This window comes from Phyllobates terribilis, unplaced genomic scaffold, assembly GCF_046119375.1.
Source record: "Phyllobates terribilis strain yellow unplaced genomic scaffold, ASM4611937v1 Scaffold_7__3_contigs__length_470593459, whole genome shotgun sequence".
Lineage (NCBI taxonomy): Eukaryota > Metazoa > Chordata > Amphibia > Anura > Dendrobatidae > Phyllobates > Phyllobates terribilis.
The window spans coordinates 268,007,308-268,034,697 of record NW_027362767.1 but is presented as its reverse complement, the minus strand read 5'-3'; the positions used below and the strand labels follow the sequence as shown (position 1 = coordinate 268,034,697).

The 27,390-nt window shown below is 48.1% G+C and overlaps 1 protein-coding gene across 9 annotated transcripts in view; it reads left to right on the top strand.

Moving 5' to 3' along the window:
* Positions 1-21,217: 21,217 nt before the first annotated feature.
* PRRC2B (proline rich coiled-coil 2B) overlaps positions 21,218-27,390 on the top strand; it is a 47,806-nt gene continuing 41,633 nt past the window's right edge. For 3 of the 9 annotated variants that reach the window (XM_073640698.1, XM_073640696.1, XM_073640694.1), the window contains exon 1: positions 21,220-21,437. The gene's annotated coding sequence lies outside the window, so the exon portion shown is untranslated. Of the gene's footprint in view, positions 21,438-27,390 lie in introns of all 9 variants that reach the window. The other 6 variants (XM_073640701.1, XM_073640700.1, XM_073640695.1 and 3 more) reach the window with 5 other exon arrangements.

Genomic DNA, 27,390 nt, shown 5'->3' with positions numbered 1-27,390 from the left:
GTCTCCTGTCCACACGAACAGCTAACTGCATAGCATCCTGCAGAGTCTCAGGTGCAGGGAATGCAATTAGCCAATCCTTAACCCTTTCACTCAGACCAGCAAGAAATAAACATCTCAGCGCAGGATCATTCCACTTAACTTCTGAAGCCCATCTCCTGAAGTGTGTGCAATAATTGTCAACATCATCTGACCCCTGATTCAAACGTTTAAGTTCTGATTCAGCAGATGAGATTCTATCAGGATCGTCATATAATAGCCCCATAGCAGAAAAAAATTCTTCAACAGACCTTAAACACGGATCATTAGGCTGGAGAGAAAAGGCCCACCCCTGTGGTTCATTGCGCAAAAGTGACATAATAAAACCAATGCGCTGTGATTCATTCCCAGAGGACCTTGGTCTCAAACGAAAATATAACAAACAAGCATTTTTAAAGGAAAAAAAATCTTGCTGTTTACCATAAAAAACATCAAGCAGTCCTACCTTGGGTTTGACAAAATGCGCTCCAGAACAGCTACTCACGTGTTGCTGAATCTCGGCCACCTCCAGAGACAATGCTTGCAGGCGTTGAGCCAAATCCTGGATGGAAACCATACTGATCCCCGAATTTCTTTCCTTTTAGTTTTTTGGGCTGGACTTACTGTTATGATCTGCAACATGTACTAAGGAAAGATATGGGAAAGCTGTCCCTACAGTAAGACTAAGCTGAATCCCTACGATGTAGCGGGCTGCCTGTTCCTAGTGAACAGACCCGCCTTCGTCCTCGGCTAGTCTGAAAGAAGACCTATAGAATTAAGGAAGGGGTCCCTAAAAGAACTAAGGACTGGGACAAAAATGGGACACCTCCTAAACAGAGAAGTTGTTGCAGAACACAAAAAGACAAACTGACAAAAAGTACTAGAGGTCCCAGAGGACCAAGCGAACTTGACAGAGAAAGGCACAGAAGCACCAGGCTAGAGAAACAGTTAAACACTGAAATCCAGCACAGCCAGAAGGGCGGAGCTGGAATATAAAGGCAGATGGTCACGTGACCGCAAAACACAAGATAGAAAAAAACAAACAGGAGGGTTCTAACAGTTACACTGTCTAATATTAAAACCTTGCCATGTGTCAGAAGTGACCTCAGTGTGAATAAGGGCAGACAAAGAACTGGGTCCCGAACTCTGGGCATCTCAGCCTTGGGAAGCTTATTAATGTAATGTCCTGCTCAAAGAGGGGAGGCCAAACCCTCAAAACCTAAAAGAAACAAAATGAACCAATGACCAATGTGAACATGCGTTTATATGTTGCATGTATACCAACTCAGTGCTCTTCCAGCCTGATTTGAATATGACTACTACAGGGTCAGTGTGCAGTAGAATTGGCAGATGTTGCATTTTCAGACCATAATCCTGTAGGAAAATCAGCTGCATGAGGACGGTGTCATGCTAGGTATGGGAAGCACCCAGCATACGACAAGGGGAAAAGGAGGGGAAGCCCTGCAACTAGGGAAAGGGAGAGTGGAGACCCCTAGGTAGATCTTACAACACCCTGGCTCACCTATCATCCCTAAATAGGTTCCTCACCTATCGCCGAGCAGGATACCTTAGCCCTGGCTGTCCCTGGAGCTAGACCCTAGGTGGGGAGAGGTGAGCACTAGTCATCCCTACTGCAGCTAAAGACAAACAAGGTAAACAGACAAGGGGATACACTTAGCTTCGAGAAGACACCAGAGCGATCACGACAACAATCACAAAGGGACTCCAAGAAGAAACTAGCCGACTACTAGTACTCCAGGCCTGAACATAGGAATATACTTCTATCACCAGTGACAAAGATGCCACCTTTCATGCATCCTATGTCACAGCAACGCCTGGATCGCGATATGACCACATTCATCTACCATTATGGTGATGTGTGTGGTAGACAAATTTGCTCAATCTGTAAGGCTTGTTCACACATTATATATTTTATATGTTTTTTTTGTTGTTCAGATGGAAAAAAGGCAGTGTCTTACAGTGATGAATTGGATTTCTAAAATCTCACTAATGCACTTTTTTCACTTGCATTTTTTACCTGTAGTGCGTTTTTGAAAAAAAAATCTCTCTTACTGCAGTATTTGGCTGTTTGCATGGAGTTTTCCCAAGACGGTTTTTGGTGCAGATTCCGAGCCAAAATCCACATGAAAAAAAAAGCTTTAAATCTGCTTCGAAAAAACTTCCCATTCATTGGAATTAAAATCCGCACCTATCATGCATGTCACTTTTTTTTCCCGTGAGTTATAAAAGTGAACTGTCAATTCATTGGTGTGTTCTCCAGGTGTAAATCATGGAAAAACTTAAACTGAGTGAAATCTGCCTAAAAAAGACACCGTATGCACATAGGCTAATACGAATATTTGAATCAGTTTTTAATGTGGATTTTCAAGCCAATCTGCTCCAAAATCCACATAAATAAGCTTTTTATTAATATGAAAGCTCACCTATATGGTGCTGGGTTTATTCATTTATTTATTTTCAATGTTTTTTTACATATGGAAAAAGAAGCAACATGTCAATTCTTGAAAAGTTTCTGCTTGGAAATAAAAAAAATGCTCCAAATTTGACTACGGAAAATCAACTAAAGCAGAAAAAAAATAGTTTACATACAAAAAAACAAGTAAAAAATATCCCAACACTTTTTAAAACTTTTTTGTGTTTGTGTTTTTTTTTAGCTAGAAAATTCCATGTAAAAGAAACTCTGTGGACATAGAGTTTTCTGGAGCGGATCCTCTCCTGATTTCTCTTTAAAAAAATGCTTTAAACCACTTCTTCAGTTCTTCGTATTCATTTGTAAAGGAAATCAGCTTTGCTGTTCATTTAAGAAGGTTTTTTTTTTTTACAGTTTTTGAATGCATTTTTTGTGCTTCTGGAAACGCTCCTTTACTTGTGGAGTTCTTCATTAACGCTATGTGTGCACGTTCAGTATTTGCAGAAATTTCTGCATCTCTTGGCAGCAGAAACGCTGCAGCAAAAAAGTGCGTTTTGCCGCGATTTTGGTGCGTTTTTTTATGCATTTTTGTACAGTAATGAATGCTTTTTTGAGCTAAATAAAGATATTTGAAAAAAGAAATGTGGGACATCGCTTATAACCCTTGGATTATCTACGGACCTGGGGAGAGTATATTGGTTAATTTAAATGATTAAAGAATGTGTCTGTTTTATTTCAAATAAAGTGTTTTATTCTCAGTGTGTGTGTTTATTTAACTTTTTACTTACAGGTTTAGTAATGAGGGTGTATGGCTGACACCTCTTCACTACTAAAGCTAGAGTTAGGTGTCAGGGACATCTAATCCCATTAAACCTAATCCCATTACTCCTAATGCCGCACTTGTTTTGTCAGTACATGCGGATCCACCGCATGTAATGACATTTCAATCAGTTAAAATTGATACCTGCGTTTTTGCTGTGGATTTGACCAACTCAGTTGAAGTCAATTGGTGAAAAACGCTGCAAAAAACGCACAAAGAATTGACATGCTGCAGATTTAAATGCAATGACAATCCTGACAGGAAAATTCCTGATCATGTGTACAGCACTTCAGGAGTGTCATTGCATTAGCTGGCACAATATTCCCTAGCGTTTTTGGCCTATTTCTGTGTGGAAAAAATTCAGCAAAAGCGCAGCAAAAACACACCGTGTGCACCGTGTGCACACAGCCTTACAGTGTTTGTGGGGCACTTTTGTTGACATCATACTTTATGAATGGAATGAAAGGGGAATCTAGGGCTCCAGTAGGAGAAAAATTAGATGCACACAGTAGGAGCAGTAATAGGGACACATACGGCAGCAATGGATCAGTATTGGGGTATCAGCAGGATGAGGAGTTTGTGCAGGTTGGGGATAACGGTGCATGAAAGGTGAGAAGTCTGATGTGTCTGAGCTGTAATCTCTGAAGCCGAGTCCTGGCTGGAGAAGTTGTCATGTCGGTCTGGGCCAGATGGAAAAGACGGGAAAAGTGAACGACTCCACCAGAAAGAACGTCATCTGTAAGTCACTATCTGTAACTGTACTGTAATCTCTTATATGTTCTGCAGGACTGGTATCTACCACTATATGGTCACCATGTAAAATCAGTGTTGATCTTTGTATAGAGATTTTCTTTTAGTAACAGAGCGGTCATCTGCTGAGGTTCTCCTACATCCACTATTAGGGTGCGCCAGCACAGTTGTAATTAGGGTTACATGGTTAGGGGCCCACTTAGAAGTTTCTCCCCCCCGATCCAAACCCCTAGTTATGCCTATGTCACTTCCTGAAGCAATTTTTGAAGCGATTTCTGAAGTTTTTTCCTGACACGATCTCTCTCTTTGCAGCCTTCTGATTGGACAGCGCATATTTTGGGGAAGTGTCCCTCAGGATCCTTTTCATACTAATGACTTCCACTAAGCGATTTTTAAAATGTCTTCAGGAAAAAAAACACAAAAAACCCTCTTTGAAGGTAAGAGGATGTGTTTTCTGCCTCTTACTTAGAAACTCGCCTGTGAACCCGGAAACGTGTGAAAGGTAAAGAGCCATTGCCTATAATAATATAATAATTTTATTTCTATAGCGCCAACATATTCCACAGCACTTTATATTTCAAAGGGTACATATACAGACAATAAATACATTACAGAGTGTGACAGAGTCACTGGTATGATATACGAGGAGAGGTACAGTACAGACCAAAAGTTTGGACACACCTTCTCATTTAAAGATTTTTCTGTATTTTCATGACTATGAAAATTGTACATTCACACTGAAGGCATCAAAACTATGAATTAACACATGTGGAATTATATACTTAACAAAAAAGTGTGAAGCAACTGAAAATATGTCTTATATTCTAGGTTCTTCAAAGTAGCCACCTTTTCCTTTGATGACTGCTTTGCACACTCTTGGCATTCTCTTGATGAGCTTCAAGAGGTAGTCACCGGAAATGGTTTTCACTTCACAGGTGTGCCCTGTCAGGTTTAATAAGTGGGATTTCTTGCCTTATAAATGGGGTTGGGACCATCAGTTGTGTTGTGCAGAAGTCTGGTGGATACACAGCTGATAGTCCTACTGAATAGACTGTTAGAATTTGTATTATTGCAAGAAAAAAGCAGCTAAGTAAAGAAAAACGAGTGGCCATCATTACTTTAAGTAATGAAGGTCAGTCAGTCCGAAAAATTGGGCAAACTTTGAAAATGTCCCCAAGTGCAGTTGCAAAAACCATCAAGCGCTACAAAGAAGCTGGCTCACATGAGGCCCGCCCCAGGAAAGGAAGACCAAGAATCACCCCTGCTTCTGAGGATAAGTTTAATCGAGTCACCAGCCTCAGAAATCGCAGGTTAACAGCAGCTCAGATTAGAGACCAGGTCAATGCCACACAGAGTTCTAGCAGCAGACACATCTCTACAACTGTTAAGAGGAGACTTTGTGCAGCAGGCCTTCATGGTAAAATAGCTGCTAGGAAACCACTGCTAAGGACAGGCAACAAGCAGAAGAGACTTGTTTGGGCTAAAGAACACAAGGAATGGACATTAGACCAGTGGAAATCTGTGCTTTGGTCTGATGAGTCCAAATTTGAGATCTTTGGTTCCAACCACCGTGTCTTTGTGCGACGCAGAAAAGGTGAACGGATGGACTCTACATGCCTGGTTCCCACCGTGAAGCATGGAGGAGGAGGTGTGATGGTGTGGGGGTGCTTTGCTGGTGACACCATTGGGGATTTATTCAAAATTGAAGGCATACTGAACCAGCATGGCTACCACAGCATCTTGCAGCGGCATGCTATTCCATCCGGTTTGCGTTTAGTTGGACCATCATTTATTTTTCAACAGGACAATGACCCCAAACACACCTCCAGGCTGTGTAAGGGCTATTTGACCAAGGAGGAGAGTGATGGGGTGTATTTGGCTGTATTTGGGTGAAGCCAGAGAGCAGTAGCGGAGGACTGGTGTTTGCTCAGACTTTACTGTGCTACCCGGAGCGGGCAGAGCCTCGCTTGCTATTGGACTCTCTTATATCTTATGTTTTGTTTTCCCATTAACCCCGAGAGGGCCTGTTTATTTTTATGGGATTCTACTGGAGTTTATGCTACAGAATAAGCCAGCAGGAAGTTAACCCGAACCATGTGTCCTGTGTCTAGCTCTGGAGAGCTGAGCAAGTCGCTTTACCACAGTTGGTGTGAGAGTGCTGGCAACGATCCAGGAACACGTGTACCTGCCATAGAGAACGGTGGATGTCCTGGGTGGAGGAGCTTATTAAGCATTTAGTCCAGAGCCAGCAGCAGCAACATCAGCAGCACCTGCAACAATTACAGCAACACTGGGAGCTACAGCAGCAGCAGCAGATCCTGCAGCAGCAGCAAGCTCAACAGGAGATGACCAAACTTGTTACAACAGATCCAGTTGCAGCAAAAGACGCAGCAGCAGCAGCACCAGCAGCAACAACAGATACAGCTTCTGGCGGACGCCATCCAAGGCAGAGAGACCGCCCCAACCCCAGGGCCGACTGATGATTCACACATCATGAAGGCAGTTGATGATGTAGAAGCCTTTCTGACAGTCTTTGAGAGGGTGGCTGATCGGGACAGACTTCCTTCAGAAGAGTGGTCAGAGGTTCTGGCGCCATATTTGTCGGGTGAACCCCAAAAGGCATATTACGACTTGGCACTGCAGGATGCCAAAGAATATGCCAAGCTAAAGACAGAGATCTTGGCACACCTGGGAGCGAATATGGCAGTGAGAGCCCAACGAGTCCACCATTGAGCATATACCAGCGAACTACCCCCTCGCTCACAGATGTTTAACCTACTGCATCTCGTTCAGAAGTGGTTGCAGCCAGAGTCCTCCACTCCGGCCCAGATGGTCGAGCAGGTGGTGATTGATAGATTCGCGCACTGTCTTCCCAAGTCGGTACAGACTTGGGTTGCCCAGGGTAACCCCCAGAACACGGATGACTTCATTGGCCTGGTAGAGAGGTACCAGGTGGTTGAGAAATCCCTTGGGAAACCGGATGTAGTCACTTCCCCGTACTGGGATACCAAAAAGGGGGCGGGTTCACCACAGAAGGGAGCTAGAGCCACCACTGGGGGGTGTCCCACTCCCACTGAAAGTGCCACAAGGAATGTTGTTAAGGATATAGTCTGTTGGCGGTGTCACAACCCTGAACAAGTAGCCGCCCGATGTCATATGTCCCATGAACCCATGGACTGCAGCCTAGGCAGACGGGTCTCCTATTATGCTTATCCAGCCTGCAGCGTGGACTGTCGACCCAGTGTGGACTGTCGACCCGGCAAGGGGCCGCAGGCGTGTGCCGTATCTATTAATGGAGTAAAGGTGCTTGGACTGTTGGACTCTGGGAGTCTGGTGACCTTGATCAGAGCTACCCTTCCCCACCAATTGGTCCTTTCCAAAACTGTGGGTGTTTGGTGCATCCATGGGGACGCCAAGGACTACCCCGTGGCCACAGTGACAGTGGGAACAGACTGTGATGCCCAGTCCCAGGAGGTCGGGGTGGTTAAGGACCTGATACATCTCGTCACACTGGACTGTGATTTTTCTTTGTTTTGGGACTTGTGGGGGAAGGGAACCGGACTAAGTAGCGTGGGTAAAAACCAGGTCCCTGGAGAGGAACCCCCGACGAAGTCTCAAGTGGATGAGTTCCCACTGTGCGTCCTTGCCGGCAATGAGGGCGAGACGGTGACCGAGGAGGATGACCTCCCTGAGTTGGATGTGTCCAGAGAGAACTTTGGGACTGCTCAAGTTCGGGACATGACCTTAAAGGGGGCATTTGACCTGGTTACTGTATGTAATGGGGTTGCCCAAGAGCTGGGGGCCCGAGACACCAAGTTCCCCCACTTTGCAGTTCAGGGGGAGTTATATCGGTTTGCCAAACTAAGGGGCGGTGAGATAGTGGAACAACTGTTAGTGCTGGGGCCATACAGACAGATGGTACTGGATATGGCCCATTCATATGTTCTGGGGGGACACCTAGGGGTTCAAGAAAACTCAGGGGATGATTTTAAGAAGTTTTTATTGGCCGGGGTGTTACTGAGAAATTCTCCACTATTGTAGGTCCTACTAGGTCCTACTGAGTACTACTAGATCCCCTTTGAGAGGATTGCTATGGACCTAGTAGTACTCATCGAGTAAATGCATAGCTAGGGAACTTGTTCATATATTTACCAGGACCTGTCTGCCAAAGGAAATCCTAACGGACCAAGGGACCCTGTTTATGAGTAAGGTAATGAAGGAACTGTGCAAGGTCCTCCAGATTACCCAGCTGCGAACCTCTGTGTATCATTCGCAGACAGACGGCTTAGTAGAGCGCTTTAACAAGACCCTGAAAGCGATGCTCAAGAAAGTCGTAGAGAAGGATGGACGTGACTGGGACTACCTGCTGCCCTTCCTGTGTCACGCCAGGTGTGGGAAAGACTTGGAGCCCAGATACTAGGGAAAGGGGGAAGTGGAGACCTCTTAGACTGGTCTATTGTTACCCTGTCTCAACTACCATCCTTATATTGCCTCTTCAGCAATCGCCGCACACGTGCCTCGCCCTGTCTTTCCCTGGCGTATGGCTAAGGCTAGGGATGGGAGGAGATGAGCACTAGTCGATCTCCACTAAACTCTATAGACAACAGGGGTACACAAACAGGGGGAGAATGCTTAGCTTTAGACAACTCCAGACAAATGCGAACTCAGCCTCAAGCTCCAGAGAGGACGAAGTACTGCTCCTGCTAAGCCTTCACAAGTAGATATGAATACAGCCGGCACCTCTTGCTCAGACACACCAGGTATATATACACCCAGGCCAGGTAGCTAATTACCAGAGGGAGGTAGCCGCTAGGTCCTAGAGACAGCCTCTCATCTAAGAAGATGTCTGTAATGCCAAACGTAGAGATCTCCAGCAACCAACTGCAGGGCGACTGTCTGTCACCTCTGATACACCCGTGACATCCTGCTCTTCTCAGTAAGGGAGGTCCCACAAGCCTCTACCGTTTCTCTCTGTTCAAGCTCCTGTATGGACAACATCTGCGAGGGCTCCTGGATATCGCTAAGGAAACCTGGGAAACCAGGTTAATCCACACCGGAGCATCATAGAACACGTCGCCCAGTTGCAAGAAAGAATAGAGAAGGTGATGCCGATCGTGAAAGCGCATCTCCTCCAGCTGCAGGAAGCCCAGGCAAGGGTCTCTAACCAATTGGCGAGGCTGAGGCCATTCCAGCTCGGGGACCATTTTTGGTGCTAATCCCTATGTTATGATCTGCAACAAGTACTAAGGAAAGATAGGGGAAAGCTGTCCCTACAGTAAGACTAAGCTGAATCCCTACGATGTAGAGGGCTGCCTGTTCCTAGAGAACAGACCCGTCTTAGTCCTCGGCTAGTCTGAACGAAGACCTATGCCATAAGGGGAAGGGTCCCTAAAAGAACTAAGGACTGGGACAAAAATGGGACACCTCCTAAACAGAGAAATTGTTGCAGAACACAAAAAGACAAACAGACAAAAAAGTACTAGAGGTCCCAGAAGGACCAAACGAACTGACAGAGAAAGGCACAGCGTAGTATCGGCGACTCTGCCCCCTGACAGGCAGAGACGCAGTCCCTCTTACCCTCGCGCTCCCCGCCCGGCGTCCTCCGGCACTCCTGCTTCTGCTGCTGCCGCGTGCAGCTTCCTGGGCACTGTGCTTAGGGCGCACGCTCCCTCCCTCTTAAAGGGGCCTTGCGTGCCGTCCTAAGGAGTCCCCGGCCAATGGCTGGAGGACCTCTCATATAGAGGGCACCTCCTCCAAAATGGAGGTGCCCGTCCAAGGTTGTAGCTTTGTGTGTAAAACTCTGCTTCAGCCCTCAGGTCCCGCTGCTAGCCTGACTACCAGTCCAGTCCGCCAGCCTGACTACCAGTCCAGTCCACCAGCCTGACTACCAGTCCAGTCCGCTAGCCTGACTACCAGTTCAGTCCGCCAGCCTGACTACCAGTTCAGTCCACCAGCCTGACTACCAGTCCAGTCCGCCAGCCTGACTACCAGTCCAGTCCGCCAGCCTGACTACCAGTCCAGTCCGCCAGCCTGACTTCCAGTCCTGTCCTCCAGCCTGACTACCAGTCCTGTCCGCCAGCTTGTGTAGTCTCCAGCCCGACAGTCTGTCTACAGTCCAGTCCGCCAGTCTGTCTATGGGCCCTGCCCGCCTGCTTACCTGGAAGCACCTGCCTGTTACCTGCCGTGCCTACCAGCCAGCCTACCTGGAGGCTCCTGCTTGTTACCTGCCGTGCCTACCAGCCAGCCTACCTGGAGGCTCCTGCTTGTTACCTGCTGTGTCTGCCAGTCCGTTTACCCGGATCACCCGTTAGCCTGCCTGCCATGGAACCCGGTGGCCCCCAGGCCCCTTTGCTTGCTGACCTGTACCGGGAGGTTTCTCGTCAGAGATTCCAACAGGAAACCATCCTGACCTACCTGCGGTCTGTCAACTCTTGCCTGGACACGCTGTCTGTTCCACCTGTGCCCGCCTCGAGTCGAGCGACACCTGCTCCGGCAGCGCCGCTGCCTACCAATACCATGGCATCCAGCCTAGGACCCCGGCTTTCTGCGCCTCCTCGTTTTGGAGGTGACCCCATCCTATGTCGGGGCTTTCTGAACCAGTGCACGCTGCAATTTGAACTTCTGCCACATCAGTTTCCCTCCGACCGGGCCAAGGTGGCGTTCATCATGTCTCACCTCACCGGGGAAGCATTGGCATGGCTAAACCCTCTATGGGAGAGAGGGGATTCCCTGGTGTCCGATCTTCCGGCTTTCCTCACTGCCTTCCGGAGGGTCTTCGATGAACCCGGACGAAGGATTTCTACTGCCTCCTCAATGCTCCGTCTCCGCCAAGGGAGTCTCACCGTGGGCCAGTATGCCATACGGTTCTGTACCCTCGCTTCTGAGCTTGCCTGGGACAACGAGGCCCTGGTGTCCACCTTCTAGGAGCGTCTTTCTGGTCTGATTGAGGACGAGTTAGCCGGCCGGGACATTCCTACCACCCTGGATGACCTGGTGTCACTAGCTACCCGGATTTACATCCGTTTCCTAGAATGTGCTAAGGAGACTACCCAGGAGAGAAGATTTCCCTGTCTTGCTCCTGTTTTCCAGAAACCGGCTTCCCAACAAGCAACTCCCCGGGCACGCTCGCCCGAACCTATGCAGATCGACCAGACCAAGATGGTCAAGTCTCGCCAAGAAACACGCCGAGCCGTGGGGAGCTGTTTCTACTGTGGTAGTTTGGAGCACCTGATCTGTTCCTGTCCGGTAAAGCCGGGAAACTCCAGTGTCTAGGACCGCTCTGAGAGGTCGTCCTAGGCAAGAGTAAATCCTCTCCGTTCTTGACTTTGTCCGTCTCTATCTCCTGTGGAGAGAACCGCTTCTTTGAAACCGCACATCTGGATTCCGGAGCCGCTGGGAATCTCATTTCCCTGTCCCTTGTAGAGAAGTATCAGATTCCTACCAAACCTCTGGCTGAACCATTGGCAGTCGCTTCCGTGGATGGAAGACTCCTTCCGGTGACCATCTTGCTCGTCACAGAGCCCGTAACCCTGCAGGTGGGAATACTGCACTCAGAGAGGATCTCCTTCCATGTGCTTTCCAGACTCTCTCACCCCCTTTTGCTAGGTCTACCCTGGCTACAGAGACATGAACCCGTTCTGAATTGGCAATCCGGTGAGGTGCTCCATTGGAGGCAGGATTGCCATGAGACCTGCCTGGTTCCGGTTCGCCCGGCTCGACCTCCATCTACTCCGGCTAATTTACCTGGTCTACCGGCACCTTACTGGTCCTATGCTGATGTCTTCGACAAGAAGGAGGCAGAGACACTGCCACCTCATAGGCCATATGATTTCCCTATCGACCTGGTACCCGGTGCCACTCCACCCTGTGGGCGTATTTACCCGTTGTCGTTGGCCGAAACCCGGGCCATGTCGGAGTACATCGAAGAAAATCTGGCTAGGGGATTCATCCGGAAATCTTCCTCCTCGGTTGGAGCTGGACTCTTCTTCGTAAAAAAGAAAGACGGTTCACTACGCCCCTGTATCGATTATAGAGGACTCAACCAAATTACTATCAAAAACAAATACCCCCTGCCGCTCATCTCTGAGCTGTTCGACCACCTTAAAGGCGCGACGATCATCACCAAGCTCGATCTTCATGGGGCGTATGACTTGGTCCGGATCCGCCAAGGAGACGAGTGGAAGACGGCATTCAGTATCCGGGATGGTCACTATGAATACCGTGTGATGCCCTTCAGTCTCTGTAATGCTCCCGCCGTCTTCCAAGAATTAGTTAACGACATCTTCCGTGACCTCTTATATTCTTGCGTAGTGGTGTACCTGGAAGACATCTTGGTCTTCTCTCCGGATCTTCCTACACACCGGAGGAATGTTCGTCAGGTCCTGCTTAGGCTCAGGCAGAATCACCTATATGCAAAATTTGAGAAATGCCTCTTCGAGTAGACCTCTCTTCCGTTCCTGGGCTATATTATCTGTAAGACAGGTCTACGGATGGACCCCGAGAAGGTCTCTGCCGTCTTAAAGTGGCCCCGTCCGGAGGGGTTGAAGGCGATTCAGCGATTCCTGGGCTTCGCCAACTATTACCGTCTCTTCATCCCACATTTCTCTTCCCGGACTGCTCCCATCTCTGCGCGCACCCGAAAGGGAGCAAATCCTAAGGAATAGCCGTCCGAAGCGGAGGAGGCCTTCCTCTCCTTAAAACAAGACTTCTCTTCTGCCCCTGTGCTGCACCGTCCGGATAGCAACAAACAGTTCTTTCTGGAGGTTGATGCTTCCTCTTCCGGAGCCGGAGCGGTGCTCACCCAGAAATCTTCATCTGGGAGAATGGCAACCTGCGGCTTCTTCTCCAAGCTCTTCTCCTCGTCTGAGCGCAACTACTCCATAGGAGACCGAGAACTGCTAGCCATCAAATTGGCGCTGGAGGAGTGGCGTTACCTGCTCGAGGGGACTCTGCACCCGGTGGTCATCTATACTGACCACAAAAACCTGGCATATCTACAGAATGCCTAAAGACTCAATCCGCGTCAGGCCCGGTGGTCTTTGTTCTTCGCCCACTTCAACTTTACCCTACATTACCGCCCGGCGGACAAGAACGTTAAAGCCAACGCCTTGTCCCGATCCTTCCTGTCTTCCGATCAAGAGGAGGAGCCTATGCATATCATCGATCCCTCCAAAGTGATGAATGTGGCCCCCTTGGACCTGTCTCGTCTCCCACCCGGTAAGACGTTTGTAGCGGTTCCGGATTGTAAAAAGGTTCTTCACTGGGGTCATTCATCCAAACTAGCCGGCCATGCTGGCCAGAAGAAGACCTTCCTGCTCATTACCCGGCATTACTGGTGGCCTACCCTGCGCCAGGATGTGGTAGACTTCGTCACGGCCTGTTCATCCTGTGCCCGCAACAAGGTTCCCAGACATCTTCCAGCCGGCCGTCTCCTGCGTCTTCCCGTACCTGCTGCCCCGTGGCAACACATTGCTATTGACTTTATTACTGATCTTCCTGTTTCTGCCGGTTGTACGGTCATTTGGGTGGTCGCTGACCGCTTTTCTAAAATGGCCCACTTTATCCCTCTGCCTGGTCTCCGTCTGCATCTGTGCTGGCTAAGGACTTCATCCATCACATCTTTCGTCTCCACGGCCTACCCCTCCACATTGTGTCTGATCGGGGGGTCCAGTTCACTTCGCGCTTCTGGAGAGCTACGTGTAAGCTGCTGGATGTCACCCTGGATTTCTCCTCTGCTTACCATCCGCAGTCCAATGGCCAAGTGGAACGTATCAACCAGATCCTTACCAGCTTCCTCCGGCACTTCGTCAACGCTCACCATATCGATTGGGTGGAGCTCCTACCATGGGCCGAGTTCTACTATAACAACCATGAGAGCGAATCTTCTTCCAAGTCCCCGTTCTTTGTGGTCTCCGAGCGGACGAAGAAACATGCTGATAAGAGACGTCTGGATCCGCCTCAATTCCATCCGGGGGACAAGGTTTGGCTCTCCTCCAAACATGTTCGTCTCAAAATACCCTCCTATAAGTTGGGTCCACAGTTCATCGGTCCATTTGAAGAACATGGGAACCCAGGGAGAACATCCACGCCCCGCTTCTCCTTAAAAAATTTCTTTCAGGCCTAAAAAAGAGGGGGCGTAAAGGGGGGGTACTGTAGTATCGGCGTCTCTGCCCCCTGACAGGCAGGGACGCCGTCCCTCTTACCGCCGCGCTCCCCGCCTGGCGTCCTCCGGCGCTCCTGCTGCTGGCGCGTGCAGCTTCCCAGGCACTGTGTTTAGGATGTGCGCGCGCCCCCTCCCTCTTAAAGATGCCGCGCGCACCGTCCTAAGGAGTCCCCAGCCAATGGCCGGAGGAACTCTCATATAGAGGGCACCTCCTCCAAAATGGAGGTGCCCGTGCAAGGTTGTAGCTTTGTGTGTAAAACTCTGCTTCAGACTTCAGGTCCCGCTGACTACCAGTCCAGTCCGCCAGCCTGACTACCAGTTCAGTCCGCCAGCCTACCAGTCCAGTCCGCCAGCCTGACTACCAGTCCTGTCCGCCAGCTTGTCTACTTTCCAGCCCAACAGTCTGTCTACAGTCCAGTCCGCCAGTCTGTCTATGGGCCCTACCCGCCTGCTTACCTGGAAGCACCTACCTGTTACCTGCCGTGCCTACCAGCCAGCCTACCTGGAGGCTCCTGCTTGTTACCTGCCGTGCCTACCTGTCAGCCTACCCGGAGGCTCCTGCTTGTTACCTGCCATGCCTACCAGCCAGCCTACCTGGAGGCTCCTGCTTGTTACCTGCCGTGTCTGCCAGTCCATCTACCCGGATCACCCGTCAGCCTGCCTGCCGTGCTCATCTGCTGTACCGGTCAGTCCCTGCCTTCTGACCCATGGGAGTCACCTGCTCTCATACAAGGTCTGGCCCAGAGTAGCACCTGGTCCCTCTGCTCGGTCCTTTCCTGGTCATGGAGTCAATTGAGTCGCCGTACGACCTTGGTCAGTCCGAGTTGATACCTAGTTACGCCCCTCTGGTCCCTCCTTGCACCGCAGCACAGAGGTTCCACCAAACGGATCCGTAACACACAGAAGCACCTGGCTAGAGAAACAGTCAAACACTGAAGTCCAACACAGCCAGGAGGGCGGAGCTGGAATATAAAGGCAGGTGGTCAAGTGACCGCAAAACACAAAATGGAAAAACAAACAGGAGGGTTCTAACACCCTACAGTCGAGAGCAAGTTCCTGGCCAAATGGCAAGGTCCATAAGAGATGGTGGAGAAAGTCAGTGAGGTTAATTATAAAGTCCACCAGCCTGGCCGAAGAAGCCGCACCAAATATACCATGTGAACTTGCTCAAACCGTGGCGGGACCGGGAACCTGTGGAAACTCCTTGCCTGGGAGCCGCTCCCGAAGGCAAGGTGTAGGAGGTCACTATTGCAGAGACTCTATCGCCGGCCCAGAAGCAACAGTGTCGAGAACTACTACAGCGGAATCGGGAGCTGTTCTCTGAGTTGCCGGGTCATACTCAGGTGGTAGAGCATGACGTGCTAACAGAACCACATGTAAGAGTCAATCTGAAGTTGTACCGGATTCCGGAAGCACGCCGGGAGGTGATCTCGGTCGAGGTGAAGAATATGTCAGACCTCGGGGTGATAGAGGAGTAAAAGAGTGGGTGGTTGAGCGCACTCATTCTCGTGCCAAAACCCAACGGAGAGTGGAGGCTTTGTAATCACTGCCACCGGCTGAATGAGGTGTCCAAGTGTGACGTGTACCCGATGCCCCGCGTTGACGAACTCATCGAGAGGCTTGGACCGGAGAGGTACATCACCACTCTTGACCTGATGAAGGGCTACTGGCAGATCCCCATATCCCAGATGGCCAAGGAGAAGACGGCTTTCTCGACACCTGATGGGTGCTTTCAATACACTCGGATGCCGTTCGGACTACAGGGGGCCCCGGATCGGATCCTAGCCCCACATAAGAAATATGCCGCAGCCTACCTTAACGACATTGTGGTCTTTAGTCCAGACTGGGCTAGTCATCTACCTAAACTACAGGCTGTTCTGGATGCTCTAAGGAAGGCGGAATTTACCATAAATCTGAAAAAATGTGCCTTCGGAAAAGAGGAGGCCAAGTACTTGGGCTATGTCGTCAGAAGAAGCAAAATAAAACTGCAAGTTAATAAAGTGGAGGCAATCCAGACCTGGCCGCAACTGCTCTCCAACAAGCATGTAAGAGCGTTCCTGGGAATGGTAGGATATTACCGGTGGTTTATCCCAACTTTTGCCATGATGGCCACGCCACTAACGGATCTCCTAAAAGGCACCAGATCAACCATGGTGAAGTGGACGGAGGAAACAGAGACCGCGTTTCAACAGTTGAAGCTAGCACTGTGTAAGCAGCTGGTCCTGGTCTCACCAGACTTTAAGAAAGAGTTTGTGATCCAGACAGACGCTTCAGAGGTTGGTCTAGGAGCCGTACTCTCTCAAGAGATAAATGGAGAAGAACATCCCATTCTCTATCTGAGCCAGAAGCTTTCGTCCTATAAGAAAAACTACGCAATAGTAGAAAAGGAGTGTTTAGCCATAAAGTGGGCCGTAGATACTCTAAGACATTACCTACTAGGCCGGAAGTTTAAGTTGGTGTCAGACCATGCCCTTTTGAGATGGTTGAGGGAAAAGAGGGGTAAAAATGCCCCGGTAACTAGATGGTTCCTAGCTCTTCAGGACTTTAACTTTCACGTGGAGCATAGGCCTGGGAAGTTACACGGGAACGCTGATGCCCTCTCTAGGATTCCCTGTCTGGTATTGGAAGGTGCCCAAACCCCCGGCTTTGGGCAGAGGGGGGAATATGTGACAGAGTCATTGGTATGATATACGAGGGGAGGTATGTGTCACTCAGGGTGCTCTCATGTGTGAACTGAAACCTACTAAATTTCTGCCAGCATGTTATATGCTGGGGGTTAACTCTCTTAAAGGGTGTGATTTTATGGGAATGGCAGTGAGGGTGGGAGGCCATTCCCCTACCTCCCCTCAGGGTGTGGCTGAGCAGGGTTAAATGCTCAGTCAGTAGTTTGTTCTGTGTAGTGTGTGGCCTGGAGAGAGAAGTCTCCAGGCTGTGTTGGGCTGAAGCCAGAGAGCAACACCGGAGGACTGGTGTTTGCTCAGACTTTACTGTACTACCTGGAGCAGGCCGAACCTTGCTTGATATTGGACTCTGTTATACCTTATCTTTTGTTTTCCTGTTAACCCTGAGAGGGCCTGTTTATTTTTATGGGACACTGCTCGAGTTTATGTCACAGAATAAACCAGCAGGAAGTTAACCCGAACCGTGTGTCCTGTGTCCGGAGGGCCGAGCAAGTCGCTTTACCACAAGAGTTACACATAATTTAACAGATGCCAAGAGGAGTGAGGGTCCTGCTGCTCGCAAGCTACAATATATGAGGAAATAGGGGGGACAGGAAAGGTAAATGGTAAAAAGTGCTTGTATTATACGGTTCAGCAATCAATATAATAAATAGGGTGGTCACATTATGCTGCATGAACCGGTCACCAACCAGTGTGTGCATACCTCCCAACTTTTGAAGGAGAGAAAGAGGGACAGATCATGCAAATATTTTTGCCACACCCCAATCCACGTCCATTTACCATTTCTTTCTCCCCTGGCAGGAGGAGTTGTCATAGGGGCGCTAGCAGTGAGGGACATTCAGCAGACGCCTGAGACTGCAGGGTGTAGACCCAAATCCAGGACTGTCCACAGTATTCGGGACAGTTGGGACTAGAGATGAGCGAATAGATTCACAGGTCTCCAGTCCAGCGTTCAGGTCAGTGGTACCAGGCGGCTGGACAGGAGGCCGTGAATCTCTAACCATCCGGCGTCCCTGCCGGCTTTTAATCACCCAGGGCAGTGACGTCATCTGTGCGTCCTGCTCATCTCTAGTTGGGACCTGTGGATTATTTTTTGTTGCTTCATTCACAGTCTAGGTCGCCAGAACTTTCTCATTTTTATGTAGCTTCAGTTCATGACATCTGACTTTTATGTGTCTGTAAGGTCGTGTTCACACGGTGCAGAAATACTGTGATTTTTGTTTTCTGCAGGATCCGCACCAAACTACACAATAACAATCTTCTCGCCCTTATTTGATACGTTTTTGGTGCAGATGTGAAGCCGCGTTTTTAATGTGTTTTTTTATAGTACAGAAAAGCTTTGATTCTGCACTTAATAAAGTATCTGCAGTTTTTTACATGATTTTTTTTAGGCTCCACATAGAAGAGAAGACAGAAAAAAAACACCAAAACTGCCCAGTTCAGCAGCGTCCTTGGGCACACAGCGGGCGCCTTTTTTGTTAAACTAGTTTTTATTACGGATTTTTTACATATATGGGGTAAAGAAAACGGGGGAAACATATTATAAATACACAGTAATATAGAAAAAGGGGGGAGACATATTATAAATACACAGTAATATAGAAAAAGGGGGAGACATATTACAAATACACATTAATATATAAAAAGGGGAGACATATTATAAATACACAGTAATATAGAAAAAGGGGGAGACATTATAAATACACAGTAATATAGAAAAAGGGGGGAGACATATTATAGTAATATGATTACAGACATATTATAGTAATATAGAAGCAAACAAGAACAAAATAAATGCAAACAAGCGAAATTTAAATGGATGAAAGATATAGGCAAAATAAAGGGTGGAAAGGGTTAAGGATGCGAAGAGGGAGGGAAAAATATGGTTTAATAAGCGGAGTAGGAAAAAATGGAAAATAAAAAATTAAAGGGATAGAAGTAAAATGAAAAAGATTGGTAATATGTACAGGATAGGCAAGGAAAGGAGTTAGGATACACATATAAGATACCTTATATATAAAACATTTAAGAGGTAGGAGGGGAAGAAAAGGAATGGGAAAGGCAAGGAAAGAAAAAGGAAAGGAAGAACACCTGTAAAAACTGCTGAAGAGACAAGCATATAGAGAAATACTAACTTTTACATAATGTAAAATACTGTTTGTTGAATTCTAATAGTAGACACAGTTCTCATAACATCACATCCACTTTGCTTGGACAGTTAAACACAGCAAAATTTTTGTGCAAAAAAGGCAGCAGAAAATACGCAGCATTTACCCTATGTGTGAACACGGTCTAAATGTCTAAGCAAAGTGGATGTGATTCCATGAAATCTCCGCTCTTTGTGGTCTGAAGACGACGCTGAACTCTGCAGTTTTGGAGCATTTTCTCTCGATAAGCTTCTGAAAAAAAAATGCATGAAGAAAAAAAACGCCATTGCATTTTTAAGCGCAGAATCAAAGCTTTTCTGTACTATTAAAAAGCGTTAAAAACTCTGCTTCATATCTGTCCCAAAAACGCATCAAATAAGCGGAAAACGCATAAAAGAAACACAGCAAACACGCAATAATCATAAAAGATTGTTACTGCGTCGTGTGTTGCGGACACCTGCAGAAAAAAAGCAGCAGAAAGAATGAAGCCTTTAGGCTACGTGTGAACACGGCCTCAGCATTACAGTTTTATTACATTTTTTATGGGTTTAATGGAGAAACCCATGCCATTTTTTTACGTCAATTACCGATATCCGTAAATAATCTGATCGCTGTGTTGTGCGGATCGTTACGATTACAGGGACACCAAATGTGTCCCTGTTATGTGCTGATTTGTGATGTTCATTATTTTTTATAAAACGCATTAAAAATGACAATATTTTTTTCATTATCAAGTGTTTTCATTATTATTTTTTAGCAATTTTATAAGATGAAAAAATCTCCTATTCACCCTCTAGAATAAAAATACATACATTGTACACAGCAGTGTATTTCTATCAGAACAATAAGCCTATAGTCAGATCCTGCAGTACAGATCAAGTACACAGAATTCTCCTACAGATATCATTAGACCTTGTGGCTCTGCAGCTTAAGGATCTGTACCTGTAATGTAAAGCTTTGGAGGTTTGAGACCTGGGCCACTCACAGAAAAAAAAATACAGTTTTGTAATTGCTCATTAGTTTTACTACTTTTATAGGACCAACAAATCTTGTTCTTCACCTCAGTATACAGGCACCATAAGAATACACTGTTATACACAGGGACCTTAGTTTGGTAGCAGCACTCTAGTGCTGGGAAAAACCCCAAATCCTGAAGGAGACAGAAGGCATGCACAGAGCATTAATGAGAGCAGCATCTTTCATCATCGCGGATCCCACGGGATTTTTGCGCCTATTTTCATAGTACACAACTCCAGCAATTCGTGCCTGTGGAGCGTTTTCTGTTTTTAGGAGGATTTTGAAGAGGATCTGCTAAAAAACAACAAAAAATACTCAAAACTGCTGTGTGCTCAGAGGAAAAAATGTACTAAAAAATTAATTCAATAGATTTTATGAACCCCAAAATGACACCATCGAAAACCAAGTGCAAGAAACCATGGAAAGCGCCAGTATAGGTGATGTTATTGTAGCACCGCCAGGGGGCAGCAGTGGCCGCCGTTCCCAGTGTTGTGCTCACTATACTGTAATACCGCCAGGGGCCGCTCCACGCTGTGCTCATGCTAGTGTAGTGCCGGCAGGGGCCGCTGCTCTCTCTCGTCTCTTACTGTAGTACCCCTGGGGGCTGGCAGAGGCGGCTGCTCTCTGTGCTCTCTCTCGTCTCTTACTGTAGTATACCACTGGGGGCCGGCAGAGGCCGCTGCTCGCTCTCGTCTCTTACTGTAGTACCTCTGGGGGCCGGCAGAGGCCGCTGCTCGCTGTGCTCTCTCTCGTCTCTTACTGTAGTACCACTGGGGGCCGGCAGAGGCCGCTGCTCGCTCTCGTCTATTACTGTAATACCCTTGGGGTCAGGCAGAGGCCGCTGCTCGCTGTGCTCTCTCTCGTCTCTTACTGTAGTACCACTGGGGGCCGGCAGAGGCCGCTGCTCGCTCTCGTCTATTACTGTAATACCCCTGGGGTCAGGCAGAGGCCGCTGCTCGCTGTGCTCTCTCTCGTCTTACTGTAGTACCACTGGGGGCCGGCAGAGGCCGCTGCTCGCTGTGCTCTCTCTCGTCTATTACTGTAGTACCCCTGGGGTCAGGCAGAGGCCGCTGCTCCCTGTGCTCTATCTCGTCTCATACTGCAGTACTGCCGGGGACCGGCAGAGGCCGCTGCTCGCTGTGCTCTCTCGCCTCTTACTGCAGTACTGCCGGAGACCGGCAGAGGCCGCTGCTCGCTGTGACGTGCTCGCTCTCCTCTCGCTGGATGATTGACAGCTCGGTAAAGGGGAGGAGTTAACAGTGAAGAGAAAAAAAAAAACAGCAAGAGAGACGGAGGAGAGAGGCGCAGCCGGAGCTGAGACGCCTTGTATCCGCCGCCATCCCGCGCAGCGCTCGCCCGCCCCGACCCCGGCATCACTCCGGCACCAGCAGCACAGAGCGCTCCACCAGACCAGGTCGGTATTCCCAGAGGGACGGCTCCTGCCCCGGACAGAGGCGGGGAGGGAGGACGGGCCCAGGCCGCAGCTTTGTTCGGTCAGGCCCAGCAGCCATCTTCCTCCTCTTCCGTTTTCTTCTGTGTTGGGGGCGGAGGGGAGGCTGCGGCCTTCACCGGGGAACCGGAGAGAGAACGCCGAGGCCTGAGGCCTCCCCCTCGGTGACCGAATCCGGGGCGGCCCCTCAGTATTGTGGGCGATACCGCCCCCTCAGTGTGTAATGGTTTCTCCCGCTGTCACCCTGGGCCTGCGCTGCCAGGAGGAGTTGTCAGAGGGTTTGTGAGCGATTGTTTACGTGCTATTATGTGTATGGCGTGCAGTCCGCAGGCAGAGACTACCACCCTCAGCATCCTGACAGCTGTGCATAAAGTAGTGGAATGATCTGCAGCCAGGGCCCTGTAACTGTATTAGGATGATCACCCCCATCAGTCTGCCAGGTCTCTGAATACAGTGCAATGATCTGCAGCCTGGCACTAAAACGCTCAGCATCCTCTGATATTTTGGTGAATGATGATGTGCAATAATCTGCAGCGTATAACCTCTATACTGGGAGTAACAGTACCACCACAATTACAGTTTGCAGAGACACAATAACACAGACTTGTCAAAACGCTGAGAGTGGTGGTGTTAAAGGGCTCTGGTGGCAAATCATATACGACCTGTCAGAATGATAGGAGTGATACTCCCACTACACAGGTCTGCGTATATTGTGCAATGTAACCAGAGCCCTTTTATTGTAGTAGAACTATCACTCTCATCATCTGATAGGTCTGAAAGTGATGTAGGTTAATGATCTCTAGCCTAGACCCTCTTAATGGGACTATCACTCTCATCATCCTGCCACATCTGTTTACTGTATAGTGCAATATTCTGCATTGAGGTCCTTAGCATCTTGTCAGCTCAGTATGTATTGTGCGATGGTCTGCGGCTTTGAACGAACTACTATTCCCATCCATCCCTGACAGCTACGTTGCAGGCAGCTATATATTAGTGTCCGTTAACAAGTAAGATGCTCTGCTGCCAGTGACATCTTTTGTTGGAACTATGACTCCCAGCATGGCCTGTCAGGTGTAACAGTGAAAACACAAACGTCAGACTACAACTCTCATTACGCCCCACAACTGAGGATTGTAGTACATGAGCACGAGAGGTTGAAGCGTTGTGTAATTCTGACCTTGTGGACGACGTACCTAAAGCTTCATCGTCTCTACCATCTGCTTGTTGTCAGTGAATGGGAATGTTAAATCCCAGTCTGACATCTCACCAGGGCTGTGGAGTCGGTAAGCCAAACCTCCGACTCCCTCATACTCGGCTCATGTTTAAGTGATAAATTTACTGTAGCACAGATTCATCTCAGCTGTGGGAAGTATTCTGTTGGTTTGGGTATTCAGCCATGTTCACACTTACTAACAGCAAGCAGAGATGTTAAATAGCTGAAATACCAAGTCCATGTCAAAGTTTCGATTATATTAAAGGGATATTCCCACAATATGTTGCTATGATATGTCATCATAGGGGGTCTGACTGATGGGACCTTCTGTTAGTGACAGGCCCACATCTGCCAAAAAATATGCTGTGGTAAGGAGCGGGCACAGGAGCTAAGCCCGCACCATACCTGAGAGCTGCTGGGGGCAATCCCTTAATGCCGCTGTCCAGCTCTGATATCGGCGCCATGCTGATGTCATTGCGGGGTACCAGTGGGTTGCTGTAGCTGCTGGGGGGGCCTGCGGAAGGTCCAATGGCTGCCATGTTGGCACTGCTGGACCTCACAGAACATGCAATGGGCTTGTTACGGGGGTTGTCCAGGATTTTGATATTGATTCTCTATCCTAAGGACATCCCCTTTTAAGGAAAGAATCAAGTGTTCTTGTGTAGTGGGGATCATGCAAGCAAGCCTTGGACCAGCTGCTATCTATGGTGCAGGGCTGTGGAGTCTGTAAGCCTGACCTCCGACTCCACAGCCCGGCCTCATTACTGCCCGTGTACATAGAGTGCAGCACAGATTCATCTCAGCTAAAAGCCGAGATCAGAAACAGAACAGACATTTATAGAACATTTCATAACTTTCCCAAATTCTTAATGGAAACATTTACAGCTCATACTTCATTGAACTACTGTACCCAATTTATTATGTATTTTAGGAGTAGGTCCATTTTATACCGACTCCAACTCCACAGCCCTGGTGCAGGGGCATCTTTAGGACGAGTCTGTGTAAAATAATAGTTTCCATAGTCGCTACTATCTGTTCTAGACTGGTACTTCCAGCCACAACTGTTTGTGTACATCCTGACGGGTCGTACGGTGCGGGCGCAGTGCCTCAGGTGACAGTGCTGATATCCGCGCATCCTGGGACCTGGGTTTATTTTTGTTGCCTCGTACGGCTGGGAGTAGCAGTGATTTCTCAGCGGTTGGATCAAAGAGGACGACTGAGACCAATCCCGTGGATCTGGAGGTTTGGCTGCGGTGCTGACGCCTTGTTAATTGCCCCCCAAAGTGATTAGACAATTAGTTTTTTTTCAAGAAATAAACAAAATTCCTCGGAGGGTGCTCGGCTCTGCTCAGGTGCACAACGATGGAGGCTCCCGCGTGTGCTCAAGGTGAACGTTTTCTCAGAGTAACCCCCTTTTTTTTCCATATTTTCATCCTGGGGTCACATAATGATTTTTTTCCCCCTTATATTTTTAGTTGTTTTTTTTTTTTTTGTATTGCTGGGAAAAACCTTGTATGTTCACTAATGTAGGGACTTGAATGCCATCGCCCTCAGTCAGGTTGCCTCTGAAGGCAAATGCATTTCTAACAATTCTTAAATGTATTTCTATTACTCGATCTGAAGGAAATAGACTTCCCTGCCCTGCCATGCAGTGGGGCCAGGGAGAGCAGTCATGGGGAATATTCGTGCCTTCCCTACCCGACTCTGGGAGTGCGCTTCCTGCTCTGTTCAGTGTTTCTTTCCCCTTTGCATGTGAGGCTGAGTGACAGCTCTTTTCTAGGGGGTGTCACTCAGCTTCCAAGACCCTTGAGCCGCTGTGCACTGGCACATATCTTCTTGACTAGGAGAGCTGCATGGTAACCACTGTGGGGGCAGTAATGGCGGCCATATTGGTTGTCACCCAGCAATCTGCCGACTTTGTAAGCCATCGGTCATCCTTTCCTTGTATATTAGTAGTTGCAGTAATTGTGTGCTCTGGATACAGCAGCGTCTCCTGTTTCTGAGCTCTGGGGATTTTTGGCAGTAGTGATGTCCGGAGGGGGGACCCTGGGGTGAACACTATTGATTATACCTGCTCTGTACTCTCGGGACCTCTTTGCCCAACGTCTGATGCTGCTGGTTCTTGTACTGTTTTGTTTGGGAGCTTTTCCAGCAACCTGCCCTCTTATAGCATCACTAGCACTAAGTGTATAGAGAGGTGGCAAATTAGTGATGAGAGGAGAACCTCACGGAGGATGTGACATGTTGGGCAGTCGGTGGAGATGAGGCCACAGACTGGGCGCCCGCAGCAGATAGTGCCCTGCAGCGCTCGCCCCCTGGGGACGCTCTGGCGCCTCTTTCCTTCTGCTAATTAGATTTTTCTCTTGCTCTGTTTTCACTTACTGACATAGACATCGGCCTTGATTGCTGCGCCCAGCGCTGCATGCGTTGCAGGTGGCGTCTTCTAGGTTTTTTTTTTTTTCTTCATTGCATGTAATTAACCTTCTGCACTGCAGGGGGTGTGAACAGGCACATCCTCAGCTTTTGGGGACTGGAGGTTTGGTAATTTCCTGGGTGACCTCTAAGATGTCTCTGCTGGTTCTGGCTCCGCCATAACGGGGGTCATGTTCTGTGCCATGTACGTGTTTTGTTTTTTTTGTTGTTTTTTTTTTTTTGGTGGGAGGGGGATAATTTGCACTGAAAAATTGGTAGTTTAACCCCCAGTGTGCTCTGAATGGTCATATGACACAGGTAGGGGGAGGGGATGATGTTGGATGTGATCCATCGTTTGCACAGAGGCATTGCCTAGCAACAGCATGGAAGCCAAATATATAAGGGGTGGGGGGTATTTCTACAGTGAATCTGCTGCTATCTGGGTGCATTACATTGTTGCCCAGTCTGTATCCAATGGTATCAGTCTGGAGCAGATACATTGTAACAAGCCCTCAGATGTGGAAAGTATTGGGTCCTGCAGGTCTTCAGCTACTGGATGTAAACAAGGATGTTCTTATTCACTGACAGCAAGCAGAGGACTACAATTCCCCCATTTTCTCAGATTGGTTCTCCTGGACAGCTACTTATGCTTTTATGCTCTTCCTCTTCTAAGTCTCTCTGGCCATAAATCTGTTGGTCCAATAATCCAGGACTTGCCATGTCTCGAGTTTGCCCGGGATTGGTGGGATCAGTGGTCCTTTAAAAGATGCAGTACTTACTTCTGCTCCCTGTGTTGTCTGATCTCACTATATCTTACCAGACTGTCAGCTTCTGGACTATTGGAAGTGAATTTAAGGTCCTCCATAAGGAATTAAAAGGGAGAATGAAATTTTTAACTCCTCTGTGGCCCGTAATGTAGGAATGTGTATACTGTCGCTTTAAGAGTAGCGGCTTTCTTCAGTCCTGAGCCTCGTGTACCTGAGTGATCTCAGCCTTGCGCTTGCCGCTACCTCGGCGTGTATCGCGGCTGTGCTAGATGGAGCCGTTGCTTGGATACAGTTTGTACTTGGAGCAAGAATCCTACAGAAAATCTGTTTATGGTGTAGTTCAGATCGTGTCGCCACTTCTCTCAGGAAGTATGGCGTATTACGCAGGAGAAAGAACGTGAAAGCTGCCACAGGGATCCCCCGCCGCCACCTACACGCAGCAAACTGGTGGAATGAGTCCTTGTCAGGAGGGTTTTTTTTTTTTTAGGAAGAGGTTAGGACATGGTAACACTTTAAATTCCCTACCTGTGGCTTTGCATGATGGGAGTTGAAGTTCTGCAAGTGCTGAAGAGTTTTGGGTTGGATACCACCTACAGTGGCTTGTGAAAGTATTCGCCCCCTCGTCGCATTTTTCTTGTTTTGCTACCTCACAACCAGGAATTTCACTTTTTTTTTTTTTTTTTTTGAGGGTTTGCATCAGTTTATGTAAAGAACATGACTACAACGGTGCTTCATAATAAAAATAAAACCAAATATTCAAACAGCAAATAGGACAAAATAACTGAAAACTTCAGTGTGCATAACTATTTACCTCCCCTAAAGTCAGTACTTTGTAGAACCTCCTTTTACTTCAATTACAGCTGCAAGTCCCTTTTGGATAAGCCTCTGAGCTTTCCTCAACTTGCCACTAGGATTTTTGCCCGTTCCTCAAGGCAAAACTGCTCCAGCTCCTTCAAGTTGGATGGTTTCCTCTGGTGAACAGCTATCTTCAAGTCTGACCACAGATTCTTAATTGGATTAAAGTCTGGGCTTTGACTAGGCCACTCCAAAACATTTACAGGTTTCCCCTTCAACCACTCAAGTGTTGTTTAAGCAGTATGCTTTGGGTCATTGTCCTGTTGGAAGGTGAACCTCCATCCCAGTCTCAAATCACTGGCAGACGGAAACAGGTTTTGCTCAAGAATATCCCTGTATTTCGCATCATCTATCTTCCACTCGACTCAGACCATTTTCCCTGTCCCTGCTGCCAAAAAACATCACATCATGATGCTGCCACCACCATGTTTCACTGTGGGGATGGTGTTCTTTTGGTGCCATACATAGCTTTTACCTTGGAGGCCAACAAAGTTCAATTTTTTTTTTTTTTTTGTCTCATCTGACCACAGCGCCTTCCTCCATACATTTGGGGAGTCTCCCACATGTCTTTTTGCAAACTCGCACACAAAAATTGTAAGGCTCGTTTTAAGTAAAGGCTTTTTTTTCTGCCTACTCTTATATAAAGGCCACCTCTATGGAGTGTACAGCT